Genomic DNA, 22,725 nt, shown 5'->3' on the forward strand with positions numbered 1-22,725 from the left:
AAAAAACTGGCATCCAAACCTAACGTTTCTTACCATTTTCTTTTGCAAAATAAGTATGTTAAACTTTTAAAGGCATTATGTGTGATCCACTGGTAAGGATAAAGTGTTTTCAAATTTTATGCAACACTGCAGATTTTCATTGCACTAACCCAAGGGATCTTCAAAAGTTATAACACATTTGCTCCCAGAATTGTAATTCTCTGATGCAAAAAAGAAATTAAGGCAATTCCTAAGTTACCTTTTTATTATTATTTTTTCAGTCTCTTTTAAAAGCAAGCCTTTAATGTGTCTCTAAATATTAGTGCCTCCTTCAAGATAAAAATCCCCGGATACCACTTCAAACTTGATGCTTTCCATTAGAGTTCATAAAGAACATGTACCTTCCACTTAAATTACTATTTCAGTTAAACCTGTTAATGTAAATTATGGTACTCTTTGGAGCCATATAGATTTGCCAAGCACTATTTGGCTACAGAAAGAATATGAGCCGTGAGTTAAAAGAATTTCATGATATATCGTTTTGAATTATTGATGTTACATGCCTATAATAGAAATCAATGTGCCAACTCTAGAATTTTTTGTTATATTCATGGGAATACTAAGAAAATGACTTATAAAAAATTCTTGAAGGTGGCTTTTATATGCCAAGACTAAGGAAAATTTGGTATAGGAACAAAACATGTTTCAGGTTTCTTTGGAATAACAGACATAATCACATTGACTTTTACTAGCAGAACAAAAATGAAACACATCCTTAATATAACTGCATTTTTTTTGAATTTTTAAATTGTGATAAAATATACATATGTAACACAAAGTTTACCATTTTAACCATTTTTAAGTGTACAATTCAGTGGCATTTGTTACATTCACAGTGTTGTGCAACTGACACGACTATTTCCAGAACGTTTTCATCATTCCAAGTGGAAATTCTACAACCATAAGGCAATAACTTTTCACTGCTTCTGTTCCCCACCAGTTCCAGATGACCTCCTCTACTTTCAGTCTCTGTGAATTTTCCCATTCTAGAAATTCTATATAGATACAATCAGACAATATTTGTCTTTTGCGTCTGGCTTATTTCACTTTAGCATAATGTTTTCAACGTTCATCCATATCATAGTGGGTAAAGGAACTTCATTTATTTTTATAGTTGAATACCTCTCCATTCTATGTATATACCACATTTCGTTTATCCACGTATCTGTTGATGGACATTTGGGGTGTTCCCACCTTTTAGATACTCTAAATAAAGCTACAGTGAACAAATATCTGTTTTACTCCCTATTTTCAATTATTTGGCATATATATATGTAAGAATAGAGTTTTGGGGGGTATACACCTAGGAGCGGAATTCATGCCAGCATTATACAAGTGTTCTAATTTTTCCACATCCTTGTAACACTTGTTATTTTCTGTATTTAAAACAAATTATTACAGTCATTCTAGTAGGTGTGAAGTGGTACCTTATAGTTATTTTGATTTGTATTTCCCTAATGACTAGTAATTTTAAGTTTTGTTTCTGTGTACTTATTGGCCACTTGTTTATCTTCCTTGGAGAAATTTCTATCCATGTCCCTTGCCCATTTTAAAATTTAATTGTCTTTTTGTTGGTGAGTTTTAGGAGTTCTTTGTATATTCTGGCATATCAAACTATTATCATGATCATATACATAATTTGCAGATATTTTCTCCCATTTGTAGGTTGTCTTTTCATTTTCTTGATAGTGAAAACTTACCTTTTTGAGAAGAGCATTTAAATTTTTCTCTTTGGGAGACAAAGGAATGCAAGAGTAATTAAAATACTAATCATGACAGTAATTGAAAATGCTATGATGGAAATTGATTTTCCTCTCAACTGATTCCTTATTCTAATGTGGACTACATTAATTAATTTTATTTCTTGTAGATATAAATGAAAGCTCATTTTAGAGGTATCTCCATAATAAATAGTTTTGCAGACTAAAAAGGATAAAATTGAAGAAAAACTGAACATTTGTTTCATTTATAGAACAATTTTCTCACCTACACCTAAGAAATCATTTATATTACTGGATTCAGGTAATGTTGATTAGAATAGAATCTACTTTATTGGAGAAAGAAATTATGAAAGTTTAGTGGAAACAGAACACAATAAGTCTGCAAATTTAAGGGAATATGTATGGGTTTGTAATATATTATTGAAAAAGAGGAAAGATAAAGTAATTGAAGAGTATCCTAATTCTTGGGACTGCAACACTTAGATAAGCCAAGAAGACAGTTGAAATTTAACCAAATGCACCGAGCATATAACTGAGACCAAACCGTGCAATCTCAACTCCTAGTTTCCTTGCTCTGAAACTTCCTCCTCATAGTTATGGTATTATAAGAAAAGCCCCAAGCACATGCCGTGCCTGGAACTAGGGATGGAGCTAGCTTGACCTTAGGGGAACTGGGGAGGAGTTCAGGGAGAGGAAAAGGATAGAACCAAAAAACAAGCTCTTGTTGGAAGAAAAAAGGAGGTTATATGGAGGCTGCATGATCAAGAGCTTCATTTTTATTTAGAAAAAAAACTTCATAAAATCCCTTGGGAAGCATAGAGAAAAGAATCAACTATTAAGTAATGTAAATTACCATTTAAAAACTCATAAAACAGAGAGCTGATGAGTTAGGAAAGTCTTCATAACATTATTTGAGAATCAAAGTCTCTTCTCAGTGAAGTTTGGAAAGGTATACGTGCAACTAGACTTGACAGAATCACTGACACCTAGGGTTTTCAATCATCTCACAATGCAAGTGTACTAGAAGAGTGCACAGAGCGATAGTATCTTAATAGCATTGTCACTTGAAAAAAGAATGTAGCAGAACCTGACAATTTGCCATGGTATTTAAAGTTGGAGAAGTAGTTTTTTTAAATGCGATTTTCTATATCAAATAAAGGAATGCTCTTTCTTAAATAATTCCTGTGTGTGAGTGTGTGTGTGTATATATAATCTGTCAAATAATGTTCCAGCTAAAGGTTGGATAAAAAATCCTAACTATCTAATATCTTATTCTTCAGGGGACCTGAGGGCAAAAGAGCAAGAAAACTCAAGAAATCAAGGTGAATATACTTAGGGTAAAAATGCTTTGCATAGTTAAGATATATACCTAATCCAAACAGGTGGGAAAAGGATCTTATCCTTACCACCAAAGTCTGAGCCCAGCTAAACCAGTCAAAATGTCTTGTTACAAAGTATGCATGTAGATAGCAAGTGTGCATGTTATTTTTCATAAGAAATCCTAATACATTCCAGAGCACATGAATTTTTAAGCCTTGTTATCTGAGAGAAACAAGAGTTTTTTCACACAGTTGTGTCGTCACCAATAAAACCTAGGATAATCCTAGCAACTAAATTAAAATGCTGTTTCTGTATGTGTATGTGTGTGCATATGTGTATGTGATTTAATATCCCCCATTCTCCTTCACCTCCATGATGCTGCAGTATGTATGCAGCCCCACTGCTCATTTTGTGCTTCCTGGATTGTGTTCCAATAATGTTTTTGTCTTGAGATAACAGGAAAAGACCACATCCCTATGAGCAGGTGGTGAGTCCCTCCCTAACCCAGCTTCTTATTTTGTGAAAGGAAGAGAGGATAGTCCTGAAGCAAGAAGTTGATTTTGGGAAGACATATCTCTGGGTCTCACACTCTACTTGTCTGGACTTGAAGAAATCAATTCAAGATTAAGAACACTCCTAGATGTTGGAGAACAGTATCTCATGACACTTTGAGACAAGACTAGGTGGGAACACTCTGGTGTAGGCCAAAGGCTGAAGAGAAATCAGAAGACAGATTCATGAGTCAGGTTATCAAATTACACATTGCCAGCTCTGTCTCTTTCCTTTGTGTTTTCCCACAGTGTTTGGTAAACCTATTTTTAAATTGTCTTGGTGTAGGGAATAATGCAAACTCCAAGTGAGAAGGAGTGTTTCTCTGTTTTATTAAGTGCTGTATCCCCTGCATCTAGAACAGGACTAGGCAGTAAACAAATATTTGATGAAGAATGAATGGGTTTCTATGTCACTGGAAAATAAGGGAAAGTTCCTATAGTCATAGTTAAGCATGTAATACTTGATCCATATTTTAGGGGAAACAATGTTCCTGAGACCAGAGGGTAAGGACAGCACTACTGGTGAGAAATCTCAAGGAGAAATTCAGTGCGGGAGGAAGGAATTGTGGCTGTTACATAGAGCTATTTCCGTCCTGTGGGGATTCTTCTTCCATTGTCAGTCTAGGGGATTCTGCCTTTGATTTGTCAAGGCAGCTTTGTGTTGGGAAGCAAGGCAAGGGCAGTAATGGCCAGGTACTTAGAGCTGCATTATATAAGCATTTTCCGTGGAACAAGTTAGAAAAGTTAGAAAAATACAAGTCAAGAGAGCAGGGAAGCAGTTTAATTTTAGTCCCTGGGAGGCTCAGGCGGCTTTAGATCTGTTTCCAGTCCTAATCTAGATTCTAGGGGGGAAGAAAAGAGGCACTGTGTTAGCCCCTTCTCATGTGCCTTCTCACTGAATCTCATAGCAACACTTCATTTTATTGAAGACAATTCTCATGCTGAAAAAGATCAAACAGCTGGTTTCAGGTGGTAAAGGTAAAGAAAGATTGAGCCTGGATTCAAACTTGGGTCTGTTGAATTTCAGGGTCCACTTTGCTACTCCAGACTCAATTATCTTTAGTCTGCCTAACTCCCAAATTCTACACTCAACATTTTGACCTTTTACTCTACTGATAATAGCAAAATAATTGTTTCAGCACATAAATGTGCTGTTTCTGAATTATTATTTTGTGCTTGTGTGAGGGATACGGGTGTGAACCTCTGCACTGAGAAAAATGCCTACTCATGATGAAAGATTAGGAAACAAAACCAAAAATAGATTGTTCAGAGAAGTGAATAGGTTGCTTTCAGTGTCAAGTTTAATTAGGAGTGACACCTTCATTAACAAACTCCTTCTAAAAGGTTTTTCCGTAAGTTTACTCTTGGAAAAAAAATCCAGAGAGGTTTTCCATGTGTCTATAAATGCCTTTGCTAGCCTGCGGCAATATTTTCTGTGTTTATCAAAGAATAATTCTAGGTAGTGCATATATGTCCTAGGGCTATGTGCTTTTTTACATGACTTTGTTTCCGGGATGCTGCTGATTATACAAGAAAAGTCTACCACATGACTCATTAAACAGGAAGGACTTTTTATAATCTTCCTGTGGGTCTCTTTTTCACAGTTCATTTGTTTTCATCCAATCTGTTTTTTCCCCTATACCTGTCTCCTATCCTGTATTTTTACTTGCTTTAAACAGAGAAAGTATTTGGGAGACTGGATTTTTAGGATATTGAAGGATAAGGCAATAGAGTATGTAATAACGACGCTGTGTAATGAGTAATTGCTGGCTCTAGAATAAAAATTAAGTGTCTCTACTAAAAAATACAAAAAACTAGCCGGGCGAGGTGGCGGGCGCCTGTAGTCCCGGCTACTCGGGAGGCTGAGGCAGGAGAATGGCGTAAAAACCCGGGAGGCAGAGCTTGCAGTGAGCTGAGATCCGGCCACTGCACTCCAGCCTGGGTGACACAGCGAGACTCCGTCTCAAAAAAAAAAAAAAAAAAAAAAAAAAAAAAAAAAAAATTAAGTTCCAAGGAAGCTGAGTTGAAAAAGTATATTATAATTGATACAAAGAATTAATTTGACTATGGATTTCACTCTGTCTCTAATCATCAAATACCCATAGGAATAAATTTGGAGTCAGGGTTGGTGGACTATTTATTGGTGGTATTCTAGGAAATACTTTACCTATGCTAACTCATTATCCCTTACAACAGCTCTGTGAAGTAGTCACTTTTATTCCCATTTTATAGCTGAGGAAACTGAGGATTTCTAAACTGAGAGATTAAAAATAATCTTCCCAATATCACACTACTAGAATTTGGCAGAGGTAGAGTATGAACCCTGGTGAGTCAGGCTCTAAACTTATGCTTTTTATTTTCATATGGAAGGACATTTTTTAAATAAATTGCATGTTAGAATTAATCACCAACAACTATGTGTTGAACAAGGTACCTTCTAAAATTACCACATTATTTTTTCTATGTACAGCAGAAATATTTAACTAGAACTTACTTGCTAATATCTTACTCTCTCTCTTCCTTTTGTCCTTTTATGTAGTTGTACTAAGTTCTCTTCCTATTATGAAATGTATTATACAGACAGAAGTGCATATAAAATGAACATGTAAAATTAAAGAATCATAACACAATGAATAACCCCATACCCAGATTAAGAAAAAGAACATTACCAGCACCTTAGGTGTAATTTGTAAGCACCTTTGTAATCACAATCTTCTCTTTTCCCTAAAGAGGCCACACTTTCTTTGATATTACTCATTCCTTTGTGAATATTTATAGTTTTGCACCCAAGTATGTATCCCTAAACAAATTGTATTGCACTTTGAGCAGACTAATCACAAAAATAAATCTGGTATTATAGGAAAAGTCAACAGGGTCACAATTAGAGCAAGGCTCCCAAGAGAAGATAAACTGAACAGAGTTTCTGGGGCATATCCTGAATTAATCTCCCCTCCAATTTTGCAGGGACTTCTGGGAAAATTAATAGGAAAGGTGGTATATTAAAGTGGAAAAAAATAGAGCTTCTTACAGTTGGTCATCCGGAAGAGCTGGAGATAAACAAGAGACAGGACAAACGGAAAAAGTGAGTTTTGTATTTTCTACTTCAAGCCCACCCTTGCATACCATCAATTCTCAGGAACATGCCTAAGAAAAACACTTTAGTTGAGCAACTCAGGTGATCAAACTTGACCCAGGTAGCAGCTTAGAAGGAAAGTAAAAATTTCATTGGCACATGGCCTGGACAAGACAAGTACAGAATGCTCACGTAGACATTTTGTCCTTGGTTTAAAGGTAGGTATAGTGGTATCAGATCACATACTTCGGTTTCTCCTCACCACGATGGAGAGAGTTTGGAGTTTGAGTTTTGCCAACTTAGGAAGGTTTGGTAAGCATCTTGAATTTTCCATGGATACCCCAGAATCTTAGGGATATAAATTAATATCCAGAATGAAAAGATTTGCACTAAGGTTACGAGGAAAACCTAAATAGATCCTCCTGAATAAAGCATAAAGCCAAATCATACATATTCAGTTAATCATTATAAGAACAAAACCCAACAACTTTCAGAGGAAGATACCAAAATTCAGTGTCTTATAACATATCATCTACAATGTATAGTATACAATAAAAACATCTAGACATGGCTGGGCGCAGTGGCTCACGCCTGTAATCCCAGCACTTTGGGAGGCCGAGGTGGGCGGATCACGAGGTCAGGAGATGGAGACCATCCTGGCTAACATGATGAAACCTCGTCTCTACTAAAAAAAAAAAAAAAAAAAAAAAAAAAAAAAAAAAAAAAAAACATTAGCCGGGCGTGGTGGCGCACCTGTAATCCCAACTACTCGGGAAGCTGAGGCAGGAGAATGGCGTGAACCCGGGATGCGGAGCTTGCAGTGAGCCGAGATTGCACCACTGCACTCCAGCCTGGGGGAGAGTGAGATTCCGCCTCAAAAAAAAAAAAAAAAAAGTAGTAACTAGACATGTGATGAACTAGAAATATGTGACACATAGACCAAAGTCAGTCAGTAAAAAGAGAACTGCATAATTCATGAAGAGATTTAGAAATTGCTTAATGGAATAAAATAAAAATCCTAGAACTGAAAAATACAATATATTAAGTAAAAATGTATTGCATCAGTGAACTTGAACATTGGCCAATAGAAATTATGCAAACTGAAGTGCAAAAAGAACTAAAAGAGACTCAGTGGCACATGAGATGTTCTCAAGCCATTCAAAAATATATGAAATTAGAGTCCCAGTAAATAAAAGGAGAGTGAGAATGGGGCAGAAAAATATTTGAGAAAATATTATTGACTAAAAATATTCCAATATCTAACCAAAAACAGTAAACCACCAACCCAAGAAGTTTAACAAATCTCAAGCAAGATACTTATTCATTTAAAGAAAACTTCTATATCTTTTGCAAAATATTTTATAAAAGATGTGGACTATTTTAATATCCAATATCTTTATCATACGGGGGAATGAGAGAAACAGTTCTAAATATTTATTCTAAATAAAAGATGATTTTATATATTCATTTGTCAGATTAAGAGGATTTCCAAATCAAACAGTTTCATATTTTTAGCTCTGTCAGGAAACTTGGAGCTGGATATAGCATAGGTACTTGTAGCAATTAAGTTATTGCTATCCTATCCCTCTTCTAAAAGCTTTTCTTCTGTTTTTTTTAGTGCTCCCCTCCCATATTTCATGTATACTTTACGCTAAAGAGAACCTATAGCAGATGGGTTTTGGAGTTAACCAGACCTGAATAGGAATTTGCTCCTTAACCTTCCTCATTGTATAATTTGACCCCTCTGCATCTAAATTTCTTAATCTGTGAAATGAGGGTAATAAGAATACTCATTATCTGTGTTACAGCATTGTTGGAGAATTTAATTATAAAATGCATGCAGAACCCATACATCCCGGCATGGAATGAGATTTCAGTTAATGTAGACTATTGTTATTTAGTCACCTCAAATAATGTTTGGGACTAGCTGTCATATAAAATGCAAATTAAAAACAGTAAAGTCATCAAGTACAAAGGAAATATTTATCTAAAGATAAAGTAATATGGGAAATTTTGAAACTAATGAGAGATTACCAATCTTTGTCTCTGGAATAAATACTGGATCCACTTGTATGATGATTTGAAATTTCTGGGCAATACGAACAGTGCATTTAGTAAACACAGCATTTGCTCATGGAATAATTAATAGAATGCGAATATAAACAGGTCCTCAGACCTCTTTGGTTAAGTCCATTCATTTTACTGTCTCCAACTCACTTGTTTTGAAAATGGCTAAATCCAAAGGAGGTTGAACATCTGTAAAGTGGGAATAATAGCATCTTCCCTGCTTACCTCACAAGTTGTTATGAGGATTAAATTGTGAAATATTTGGTGGAAAATATGTGCAAATAGGAAATTAATTCTCATTATTTGTCTCTGTAGCATTTATTTTCATTAGCAAACAAAATTCTGGTATTTATGCTCCTAGCTAATGAGGGAGTTCTTATTTTACAAAATAAAAAAAAATTTTGGTTTTATTTGTAAAGAAAAATACAAGAAAAAGATTATCACGCAGTATTTTTCCCTCTTGCTTTTTAAAAATAATATGACTTCAAAACAACTACTATTCAAAGTTTGAGTGTGAGGAACGGTACAACGTACACAGCATTTGGCCTTTTATTAGAATAGAAGTATCTTTTCTGGTGCCCAGAAAAAAATGGTAAATAATAATGGCTCCATTATAATAAAAAGAAACCAAGCAGATAATGATCCCATTGTGCCAAGAGCTTTTGTTCCTCTTTCCACATGTGAATGGATCGCTTCTTGAGCCACACTTTTTTCTTCTACCTTTCCAATATCCTCTTATACCCCCACTGAACAACACTGTGTGACATAAGAGAGATGGATTCACTTACTTTCAGACATAGGCATTATTTGGGCAAGTGTTTGCCAACACGAAGATAAACCATCTTTTTCTGAGTTTGAGTTCCTATAATTTATTTATTAGATTTTAGAGGTGTCCTTCATGATTCATATCATTTCAGATCAAAAAGCATTTTTCAAAAAAGGAAGAAATTATATTGAGAGCTTCAATGTGCCTATGGACTCCTAGTTTGATATGTCTATCTTAGATTACACTTTTGAATGCCAACCCTGTAGTACTATTTCAAATTCAACATATACAATATTAAACTCATCCCTCCCACCCATTCAAATATGCTTTTTTCCCTGTACTTCTTAATTTGGAATATTCTCACTATTATTGTTTTAGTATTTGTCTTTTTAAAAAAAATTGATGTTTTTTCTTTAAAAAATTTTTATGGATATGTAATTATACATATTTATGAGTACATGTAATATTTTGATACACGGATACAATGTGTAATTATCAAATCCTAAATAACTACTGATGGGTAGATTATCTATTACCGAGAACATTTATCATTTTTAGTGTTGGGAACATTTCAAATCTTTTGTAGCTATTTTGAAATGTGCAACATATTGTTGTTAATAGTATTCTCTTACTGAAACCATCACGATTGCCTTTAATGGATCTTCCTTTCTCCTTATCCCAGTGCATTATTCACACCCTTCCATGGCTGATCTTCCTACAATATGAATCTAAGCATGTATAACTCCCCTGTTTTGAAACCCTCAATGACTCTTTAATGTGCACAACAAGAAATCCAGTCTTCTTAGTGTGATACGCAGGACCCAGCGTCTGGTCTTCTTCCTATCAACTTTCCTAACCTCAAATCCCTGCCCATGCTCTATGCTTCAATTAGTAAATTATTAAAGTTCCCAAACAGTACATTGTTCCATGTTTCCTGCCTTTGTACATGGTTTTCCCATTGCCTAGAATGCCTTTCCCGTCTCTTACATCACCCACTTCAACATTCACCTGCCAAACTCTTACTCATCCTTCCAGATCCAACTCAAGTTTTTTTTTTTTCATTCTAAAGCTGTCTCTAATGTGCCAGAAAAGAAAACTCCCTCCTCTGAGCCACCTTAATAGTCAAACATCCTTCTATTATTGCTCTTAATACATTGAATTGTAACACGTTTTCACATGATTGTTTCCTCCCTTTAGACTCAGGGAAAGAAATGTATTATTTGTACCACTTTCTCAGTATGTAGCCAGTGCACTGAATAGAGGAAGTCTGCAAGTCAGCAAGTATTTGTTGAATAAGTGAGCAAATGGAAATTTTAAAAACTGCCTTGCAATTAGTAGGCCGACCTGGTGACTCAAGCCTGTAATCCCAGCACTTTGGGAGGCTGAGACAGGCAGATCACAAGGTCAGGAGTTCAAGACCAGCCTGACCAACATGGTGAAACCCCGTCTCTACTAAAAATATAAAAAATTAGCCAGGCATAGTGGCACGCACCTGTAATCCCAGCTACTCGGGAGCCTGAGGCAGGAGAATCGCTTGAACCTGGAAGGCGGAGGTTGCAGTGAGCTGAGATCACGCCATTGCACTCCAGCCTGGGTGACAGAGCAAGACACTGTCTCAAAAAAAAAAAAAGCCTTACATTAGTTTAACATTTTTATATACATGTTTCCTATAATTCTCACCAGAACCCTGGCATGTCAGTAGCCATGATCATTGTTATGGAACAGTTGAAGAAAAGACTGACACTACTAATACATCCATGTAAAAGCAGTTATCTTAAAACCAAAGATCTAAAGGTCCAGTGAATGGGTACCCAAATTGTGGCTGACATGGCTCATCAAGTAATTTACTATGCTAAAGTAGCTGTTGTTTACCTCAGGTTTGACTTTACAAGGAAATCTGTGTATGTGCTGCAGAAAGATACATATTTTTTCTCAATTATTGAGCGATTACTAGCAGCCTGAGGTAAGGTTTCCTCCAATTCCCAGAATTTAGATCCTGCTTTATTGACATTGTTTATTCACTATTCAGTTTCCCCAACTGTCTGTGACCGTTTGAGGATAAGTATTAATATTATGCCATTTTCATGTTTGTTTCCCCAACACTAAATGCTTGGTATTTAGTAGGCTCTAATAAAATGTTTCTAGAAAAAAAGAAAAGAGGAGAAGGAGGAAGGCGGGAAGGTAAAAAAGAAAAAGGAAGAGAAGGAAAAGAAGAGAAAGAAAGCAGTCACATCTGCTTGCAAAAGTAAGCAATATAAAAATTATTCCCATTTTTTCCGACAAGGAAACAAAAGAAGAAAAGAAGCACCCAAGACCACCCATGAACTGGTTCACTGGTAAAACTGAGACCAGCACTCGGTTATCCAGTCTCAGAGTGTGCAGAGCACAGATTCCAGCATCTGGGAAAGAGCAGGCACTCACACGCTGATATTTCCCTTCTTTTGTCCCAGGGAGCCTCTCTGCCTTCTCATAAGGAATTGTGTAGAGCGGTATTTTTCTAATTATTCACTTAGTAAAACGGAACTCCTTAAGTATACTCAGAGAAACTAACAAAAGAAATGCCTTAATCACAGTATCCTTTAACAAATTCTTTCTGGTTTTCTTGTTCTTCCTCCATTACAAAATTCCATCCTTGACTGATAATACAGAGGACAGAAAAGTCCTAAAATTAATAAGCTGAAAATTGTGGGAATTCTGTGGAATATATTTCAATGAAAGCAATTTGTAGGAAATGAAAGCTAAGTTACCTCTTTCTCTGGCTGTTAATCTTTTGAACAATTAAGAACTTTCATATTTAAATTATGGAGAATATCAAAATTATGTTTCAACTATACTTAGAGACCACATTTTCTTCTCAGACACATTTGCCCACAACTTTCACATCCCATTTTACCTCCTAGAAACATACCCCTTCTCTGGGTTCCCATAGAACCCTCTAACAACACATTTACTACAATGTAATAATCTCTTAAACTATTGATTTCTTCCACTCGTTTTTTAGTCCCTTGAGAGCAGGAACATATAGAGCACTATAAAATATTTTTTTGCATCAGTGTGTGTCATATGTGAATATTAAACTATTTAATTTTTGTGATAAAATTACTTTCTTACTATATAACATCTTCTCTAAGATCCTAATTTCCTTCTGGACTGTAGTTCTCTTATATCATAGTTCTAACAGACTATATGAATGCATGAGGAACACAAATTCAAGACTGAGTTGGATGATTCCAACCATGTCATTCCACTTTGGAACCTACAACACCTGGTGTCTAAGGTTTGGCCAAATAAGAATTCTGTACTTTAAAAGGCTTCGTGGAACTAAGTGATCAGAAATCAACTACCAGCCACAGTGATTAGCTAAGGGAAGAGCCTAAGGCCTAAGGCCTCAGTTAGTGCAAACAGAGAAAATCATGGGAGTTTTATTGGAACAACTGCTGAAAGAGAAGTTCTCTTCCTGCAGATGTTGCTGAGGTTGGCACATATGTCTGAAACTTCCAGCCATTACTGAAGCAGGGAGGGATCTGCCTAACAATAGAGCCAACAGTGAGTAAGAGAGAGAGTAATAATGAAATTGCCTGAACCTTGCATACAGCCAAACATGATTTCTCAGTTACAGAAGCCAACACATTCTCCTTGTTGCTTAAGCTGTTTAAGTTTTTATACCTGTCATCTGAAGAGAAATGACTAACAAAGGTATGGCTTTTTCAAGATCTATGAAATGAACTGAATAGTATTAAATTCCCCCAGCCAAAATCTCTTGTCAGTTACTAAATATTGTTTTACCCTGTTTTTCTTGACTATATTCCATTTATTTTAAGTCTGCAAACCCATTATTTCACATCTACCATTCATGACCTCAACTCTAAAATAATCATCCTGACCAACTAGAAATAACCTTTCCTTTCCCTAAACTCTTTTTTTTTTTTTTTTGATATGGAGTCTCGCTCTGTTGCCCAGGCTGGAGTGCAGTGGTGCGATCTCGGCTCACTGCAAGCTCCGCCTCCCAGATTCACGCCATTCTCCTGCCTCAGCCTCCCCAGTAGCGGGGACTACAGGCGCCCGCCACCATGCCCGGCTTGTTTTTTGTATTTTTTAGTAGAGACAGGGTTTCACTGTGTTAGCCAGGATGGTCTCGATCTCCTGACCTCGTGATCTGCCTGCCTTGGCCTCCCAAAGTGCTGGGATTACAGGCGTGAGCCACCACGCCCGGCCCTCTAAACTCTTGAAAAACTTTATTTGTAAGAAAACATTAAGATACTTTCAACTTTCTAAGTAATTACATAGCTGTCTTATGTAGACCAACTTACTATAACTCAGCCAACTTTTTTAAATACTGCTTTAAACCCTAAGATTTATTTTGCTTTATTAATTAATGAATTAATTTCTAGAGAGGATCTTGATGTTTCGCCCAAGTTGAATTTGAACTCCTGGGCTCGAGCAAGTCTCTTGCCTCAGCCTTCTGAGAATCTGAGACTATAAGTGCAGGCCACCATATCCACTTGAATTTTCCCCTGAATGACAAATAGATGAAACATTAGACTGTTTATTTATTTCAATTATTTTGTACTGGAATTACCAAATCAAAATTTTAAAATCAGTATTTCAACGTCATCATTGTATTAGTATTGTAATTATTCATTCTCCTATTTAATAATTTTAGTTTTACTTGTGACTTAAATGTAATTTCATTGTCTATATATGAGTTTCTTTGACTTTATGTGCTTATGAATACTTTGTGATTTCCCAAAACACCCCTGGGAAATAAGTAACAAACAATTGCATAGTTTCATCTAGCTTTTGTGCAGTTCCTATTTTGAAGAACTTGGGTGGATTATTTTACTCTTTTGGTTGTAACTATATTAGAGCTAGATTATCTGAAAAGTAAATCTTACAGTGAAAATCCCTTAATGCCTATATTATTTATATAATTTGCTTCATTATATCAATCCAGACTCATTTCCAGCAACTCCCTGCCTCAAACCTTACACTTAAAAAACACTAAACCACTTGCATTTCCTAGAACATAATGTTGTTATGCTTTTTTTGCCTTTGGACATATTCTCCCTTCTATTTGAAATGACTTTCTATTTTTTGTCAACCAGGGAAATTCTTATATATCTTTCAAGCCTACATTGAGCTATTATTTTCTCAATGAAACCTCCCAGGCACCCCCTTACTTTCCAAAACAAAAATGATCATTCCTTCCTCTCTGATAGCACTGAACCTATGTCTCATTATTAAACTTGTCCTTGCTGAATTATTTATTTGACTGTCTCTTCAACTAAAACATAAGTTCTTTTAAAGTAAGGGGACCAGATCCCATGGATTATTGCATATCCAGAGGCTAGAATGTACTTGGTAATGTAGTAAATAATTTATATTTGATGAATGAATACATGAATGCATGTAGATAGCAAAAGTGATTTATGTATGTTTGATTAATTTAACAATCATTTCATTTTAATAAAATGTCTTTTATATTAATCAATGTCCTAATTATATTGTTATAGAAAATTTTTAAACACAAAAATGAGATCTCTGCACAAACTTTAAGTAAATTTGGGGTTTCTATGGCAGAGTTTGAACTAAAATTCATTAGCTAAGTTTCTAATTGAGCATGATGTTCTTCTTGTTGAAAAATTTAAATGACGGCCGGGCGCGGTGGCTCAAGCCTGTAATCCCAGCACTTTGGGAGGCCGAGGCGGGCGGATCACAAGGTCAGGAGATCGAGACCACAGTGAAACCCCGTCTCTACTAAAAATACAAAAAATTAGCCGGGCGCGGTGGCGGGCGCCTGTAGTCCCAGCTACTCAGGAGGCTGAGGCAGGAGAATGGCGGGAACCCGGGAGGCGGAGCTTGCAGTGAGCCGAGATCGCGCCACTGCACTCCAGCCTGGGCAACAGCGTGAGACTCCGTCTCAAAAAAAAAAAAAAATTAAATGATATGTTAATAGGTACTATCAGTGGTATAGCAGTATAAAAAGGTCAAGTATTATTTCCCAAAACAACTAACACATAAGACATATTGGCCAGACATAGTGGCTCACGTCTGTAATCCCAGCACTATAGAAGGCCAAGATGGGTAGATTACCCGAGGTCAGGAGTTCAAGACCAGCCTGTCCAACATGACGAAACCGTGTCTCTATTAAAAATACAATAATTAGCTGGGCATGGTGGTACACACCTGTAATCCCAGCTAGTCGGGAGGCTGAGGCAGGAGAATAACTTGAACCTGGGAGGCGGAGGCTGCAGTGAGCTGAGATTGCGCCACTGCACTCCAGCCTGAACAACAGAGTGAGACTCCATCTCAAAGAAAACAATAACAAAACAAACAAACAAAAACAACCATCCATAGCCAACACTTACCCTCTATGCCAGGCTAATTTTTAGGAGAGATTGGGTTTCACCATGTTGGCCAGGATGGTCTCAAACTCCTGACCTCAGATGATCCACCTGTCTCGGCCTCCCAAAGTGCTGGGATTGTAGGGGTGAGCCACCGCGCCTGGCCCGGAAACATTCAGATCGCCCTTATTATTGAGTACACACAACTAGTAGCTTTCTTGTGGCACTCACTTGTCATTTCAGAAAATGTCAACATATTTAGAACATTTATCATTTTGTAAAAGAAAACTTGGAAACATTTTTCACAATTAAAAAAACAAACTTTGCCACACCTGTGAACTTCTTGAGGTACAAAATATTTTCAGTCATTTCCTGTCTCATAGTAAAGTATCATTAAATGGTACAATTTAAGGAGCAATAGAAAATTTGAAGAGGCAACTAAATATTAAAGAAATTATAATAGTAGACAATTTCTTCCTCACCTCATCCCTGTAATTAACTTATTATTAAATTCCGTTGACCTAATTGGCTGTCCACCTGGAAAAAAGCAAAACTAAATTTCTAATTCCTTTTGATATTTAAATACATGAAGTAAAACAATACAAATATTAGAATAAGAATTAGAAGACTGCATAAATTGGAGATGGAAAGAAATTTGGGATAAAAATAAGAAATATAAAAATTCATAAAGGACTAGATAAATATAACTCATTACATAAAAATATCAAATGCTTTCAGGGTAAAGATATTATAATCAATAAAAGAGGATAAGCAGGAAATAGAAGAAAATTGTTTCATATCTAAGAGCCAAAAGGGTAATACAAAAGAGCCTCTAAAAATTATTGTCTTTAAAAAACAAATCAATGGGAAAATGGACAAAGGATATAAGCATCTAATTCAAAAAGAAAATTCAAGTGCCCAGTAAACTTAAGATGTTTAACACGTTGCTACACAATCTGATCATTAAAAATAAAAATACGCATTTCTTCTGCTATTTAACTTTTGATAATCCCTTCTACATAAATAACAATAGTACATGTATAGACTGCATTGTTAATTGAAGCATTGTGAATAGTGAGAAAAAAACAACTGGACACAGCGTGACTGTTTAGGAACAGGGGATTGGTTAAATAATGGTAGTACAACCATACTATGACATGTTATTTAGTTATTAAAAAAACAAGTTAGATTTCTATCTATTGATTGGAGGAATATTCACAATGTACTATGAAGTAAGAAAAGTAAATTTCAAGATTTGTATAATATGATTCCATTAACAACAAACAAAGCAAATTTTTAAACCTATTCTATATGAGCATAGAGAAAAGTAGGAGGAGTACATATCAGGCTATAAACATTGGTTACTACATAGGAATAAAAAGAGGGTTGATGAAGGTGAGAGTCAGAAGCTGTATGTATGTAAAGATTACTATTTTTTAACTTTTATATGTTAAATTGTTCCACTGTTTGAAATTAGTGCTATTACTTTTGTGATTAAGAAAAATAATCAAATGAAAAGATGTCATGGGTCTGTATAAGCCATTCCAAATAAACATGGGTTAGAAAGGAACTTACAAATTTTGTAGAACAATCCAAAAACTTGCAATCCAATGAACAATCCAGAACACAAACAATTTTCTGTTAAAAGTATCTGGGCTTAGGTTAATTTTTATTTCCAACAAAGGTTGGGGCCAAAGTAAAGTTGGTTTGTTGTCAGTGAATACCACCGGGCTTTAGTTTAATCTACAAATAAATGGAGTATATTAATATATCCTTTCTCTGATATTCTAGGCTGATATTCTATTCTGATATTCTTCAAGGTTTCCATAAAAATTTAATTCAGCAAATATGCAGTCAACATGTATTATATGATTGCAGTGTGCTAGGTAATAGTCATGTACATATGGATAAGATTTGACATTTACCCTCAAGAAACTCAGTCCACCAGAGGGAAAAGTAGGCACTTAACTCCACACATTGCAATTACGAATTATACAGGAAGGCACAGAAACATAATTATGAAAAAGGTAGGTTTCTGAAAGATGTGAACTGGCTGTCAAGGATTAGCAGGAGTTTATGAGGCAAATTAATATTTCAGGCTGAAGGGCCAGAACGTACAGAGAAAACAGAAGAGAATTTTCCATGTGTGTCTGCAGAAAGATGAGTAGCTCAGTGTAATTACAATACAGGATACGTGGAAAGTACAAAAATATGAAGCTGGAAAGCTGGTTCATTAGGACTGCTTGTGCCAAGGAATTTGCATTATAGCCTACAAGTGAGTGGTTCTCAAACTTCTGTGAACACAATAACATCTTGGGAATACTTATTACAACTCAGATTCCTGGAACCCAGCCCCATGAGACCCAGAAATCTGCATTTTAATATCAGGTGATATTGGGGAAAATGCTATAAACCCAGTGAAATCATTAAGATTTTAAGTTAGAGTTGATTATCATACCTGTTTTAGGTGACTAACTCTGATGCCAGTGTGGAGAGTGGATGAGAGTTGGAGTCTGGGGGCTGGGAGACTGAGTTAGCATATTCAGATGCTATTACCAAAGAACAGTTGAAAGATGATGAAAACATAAATTAGGGCACCAGCAGAAATAGAGATAGACACTTGGGGCTAGGCAAGTTTTGAAAGACATTGGAAGTTGAATGAGCAAGATTGTTGACCAACTGAAAATTGGTGAGAGGCAGGGTGGAGAGAAAAAGAATGAGAAACAAAACCAAGAAAACCTCAAAGATTCCACATTCCTGGGACAAGATGTTGTTCTGAGGCTCTGTAGTGAGTAACCACCCACACAGGAATAAAAAGCATTAATAAATCAATGACAACTATCTTCAGTGCTTCAGTGAATACACTTCTGAAAGCCAGCCAGCCTGACCTGAAGAAGTATGCCTCTACGCGGGCTGCAACCACTGCCACTCCTGAAAGTCTTTCAAAGTCTGAAATCTATGCCTCCTCAAAAGTCTGTCAGTTTCTCCCCATGCCTTTTCCAAATGTTGGCTTTGCTAAGGGAAACTTCCCTGCTACCATCATTCTCCCTGATTTAAGAAAGTAACAAATTCATTTATTGCTTTAGTTATTGTATGATGATCTTGTCCTTCGACAGGAAGAAGGCAATGTAGAAAAAAAAACAAAGGAAACTAACACGTGTTTAGTGATGGCTACATGTTAGACATTTTGCCAGATGCTTTCATTTTAATCTTCATTTACTTATTTTCTAAAACTCTTTGAAGCATTATTTTACTATTTTGCAGGTGAGGAAATGGAGGCTTGAGAAAAGAAACTCATACAAAATCATAAAACTAATCTGATTTTGACCCAGAATTTGATCCCAGAACTTCTGACTCCAAGTCTTGTGTTTTTCCTAGATTTTAGTTTAATGAACATTAACTAAGATAGTAAGTCAGGAAGAAAAGCAGATTTCAGGAGATAGATCATGAGTTTTATGATAGACAGGTTAAAGTTGGAGACTGCTAAAGAATATTGAAGAGGAAATGGGCAATAAACAGTTGGAAATATAGATGAAACTCACTAGAGAAGTTGCAGCAAGAATGATATGTTTAGGATAAATTACATCCTATGCCAAAGCAAGATTAAATGATAGACACTTAGGTGCTATCGGAGGAGAAATAATGAGAGAAATGGCAGGGGGAAAAATCACTATTTAAGGAGAGCACAAAAAATATATATACTTACATAAGAAGCAAGACAAAGAAAGTTTTAGTAATGGAGGATGTGATTGACAATGTTGAATGTTGCAGGAAAGTAAAACAAGATGAGATATTTATGCAGTTACTGGATCCAATAATAGCTACATCTTTGATTTCAATCAGAGTAGTTTCATTCAAGTGACAGGAATATAGACCAATGAACTGAAGAGCAAATGAATGGGAAAAGGGAAGGGACAGTAAGTTTAGATGACTTTTCGGCTCCCAGTAGTGAAGGGGAAATTGTTAAAGCAGAAAGTGGCTGAAGGGAAAAACAGAATTGAGATGTCTTTTGTTGTTGTTGTTAGGCTAGGAAAATCTTTAGCATATTTGTAAGCAAAAGGGAGGGAATCAGTGAAAAATATGATTTAGAATTAGGTGAGGAAAACAGGGAGGGATTAAGCTTTTGTGTGAACACATTTTCCTCTAAGGCATGAAGATAAAAGGGGAAGGTGGGTGAAGTGATGGATAGGTTTTTCAGCAGAGAAAAAAATTAAGGGATTGTCTTACTGTTAATAAAGACAATTACCTATACATAAACTTTCTTTAATTTTATTTAATCATAATAGTTTTTCTCAAGGCAATATATATTTTGAGTTTTAAAATAAGACATATTTGTGTCAGTATATTAGAATGGTAAATCATTTCAGAAAAACTAGAAAGCATGGAGAATGGTAAATAGGATTAAGACAATAGGCATTTGAGACCATATATATGCATATATATGTGTGTATATGTATATATGTGTATATATGTGTGTGTGTATATATATATATGGAGATTATATATATATGGAGATAAGTTTTGTGTACAGGGGTCAAGAACTTGTGAATACAATGATAATAATTATTCCAACATTCATGATAATTTTGGACCAATTCCTTAATTTCTCCACCCCTGGGAGTTTACAGCCTAATTATTAGCTTTCTCAACTATAAAATTATGGGGCATGTCAAGTATTATACAGCTAATAGTTGAATGGTAATATTTGCCTATCTGCTTCAAGAATACAATGAAAGAATTAATTATTCAGAGTTTGTGGACACATACAGTGATGAATCTAAAAGGAGCAAAGGGGGAGAAATTTATAAAGAAAAATTCTTTATCTGAATATATTAATGGTTTTTGAATACATATTGCTTCCACTAAATCCATTTACTCTTTTACATTTCTTCACTTTATTTTATTCAGGAGTCTGTGCCTTACAATAAAAGGGGAGAGGGGTTTTGTTAAAATTTTCTTCGCAATTTACTTTTCCCAATTTCATTGCAGTTATTTAAAAAGATCCACTGACAACAGAGGTTCAGTGTTAAGAGATTCATTAATTCAACTTTTCAGACAAAAGCAACATTTTTCATAAATGGCCTAGAGCCATTAATAAGTAATAATCCACTACTTTCTAGAAGAAATCAGAAATGTAAAAGTGATTTTCAGGTAAACTGGTTTAAAGCTAATTAGATCTCCTGAATAGTCCCCAAATTGTGAGTGAGCACAAAGAATTTCATTTAAATTAAAATTCTTTGTAAAAGTCAGTTTAAGAGAAAACTAGAAACAGAAGGAAAGTCTCATTGGATTCATATATAGTTTACTACAGTTGTGAAATATATTCACTTATTATATAATTTGCCTTGGTTTTATAACATTTTGTATGTTATTTGTAATATTAGTTTAAACAGTATAAAGAGACATCTCCTAAGGGGTAATATTTTTTAAAAGGCTGACTCTGGAATTTCAGGGAGAAATAACTATTTGGTGCAATTCTACTGAATTGGCAGTAGTTGTGTTTTCATCTGATACACTTAGTTTAAAATATTATATGACGGTCAGCCAAGTGTTCAAAAGATTAAATCCTTGTGACAGACAATGTACTCATCTGTGCTTCTAAGCAATAATTTTAGCTATAAAATCGAAGCCAAGAATTCAATAATTAAGATGTAACATTCCCCCCCCTTTTTTTTTTTGACAGGTTCTCACTCTGTGACCCAGGCTAGAGTGCAGTGGTGCCCTTACAGCTCACTGCAGCCCTGATCCCCTCCAACTGGGCCTCAGATGATATTCCCATATTAGCCTACTGAGTAGCTGAGACTACAGGCACATGCCACCATGCCTGGCTAATTTTTGTATTTTGTAGAGACGGGGTTTCCTCATGTTGCCCATGTTGGTCTTGAACTCCTGGACTCAAGCTATCTGCCTGCCTCGGCCTCACAAAGTGTTGGGATTATAGGCCTGAGCCACCATGCCTGGCCTAACATTGCCATTTTGAAGAAAAAAATATTTTCTCTCTTAAAGCAGAAAAGTTCAATAAAAAACATTAAGGAAAGGTATATAATTTCATTATCAGTGGGTGTTTGTGATGCTCATGTAAGAGATCATTTATCTGGTTGAGGCAAATAGTTCAGTGACTAAATATTAATTGAGTGCTCAAAATATAGCAAACACTATTAGGGATAGAGATTGTGGGGTCTGGTTGCCAATTACAGCCAACCCCTTGGGAGGCACCAGGAGATCATTAATATAGTTTGTTCATTACAATGAATATCATCTAACTCTTTTTTTAACTTTTAAGTTCAAGGGTACAAGTGCAGGTTTGTGACATAGGTAAGCTTATGTCATGGGGTTTTGTTGTACAGATTATTTCAACACCCCAGTGCTAAACCTAGTACCCACTAGTTATTTTTCCTGATCCTTTCCTTTCTCCCACCCTCCACCTTTTGATAGGCACCAGTGTGTGCTGTTCCCCTCTATGTGTGCATCTGTTCTCATCATTTAGCTCCCACTTATAACTGAGAACATGCGGTATTTGGCTTTCTGTTCCTGCATTAGTCTGCTAAGGATAATGGTCTTCAGCTCCATCCATTCTAACTTTTTTAAAACAATTCCTAAAGAAGTTGTTTAACTTGGGACTTTAGAAGAATAGCAAAAATAAATTAATTGAGAAAAATAAAATATGACAGTGTAAACACAATTATAAATTAAATTTAAAATATCAATGAGTTATTACTAAATGTGAATTTACATTTATCCATTTCTTAATTCACTGTCCTTCATTCATTTCTAGGGCATTGATAAAGCCCCAGTCACAGGAAGTTATTGTCATTTCTCTATCCAGGTTTGGGTCCTGATCCTG

General features: G+C 35.6%; 1 long non-coding RNA gene across 3 annotated transcripts in view; it reads right to left on the reverse strand.

Moving 5' to 3' along the window:
• LOC105480079 (uncharacterized) overlaps positions 1-22,725 on the reverse strand; it is a 363,272-nt gene that overhangs the window by 120,565 nt on the left and 219,982 nt on the right. For 2 of the 3 annotated variants that reach the window (XR_011619922.1, XR_011619920.1), the window contains exon 4: positions 10,018-11,147. The exons of the other annotated variant lie outside the window; for it this stretch is intronic. This is a non-coding gene — a long non-coding RNA (uncharacterized lncRNA). Of the gene's footprint in view, positions 1-10,017; positions 11,148-22,725 lie in introns of those variants that run through there. 3 annotated transcript variants of the gene reach the window in all.

Source organism: Macaca nemestrina, chromosome 2, assembly GCF_043159975.1.
Source record: "Macaca nemestrina isolate mMacNem1 chromosome 2, mMacNem.hap1, whole genome shotgun sequence".
Taxonomy (NCBI): Eukaryota; Metazoa; Chordata; class Mammalia; order Primates; family Cercopithecidae; genus Macaca; species Macaca nemestrina.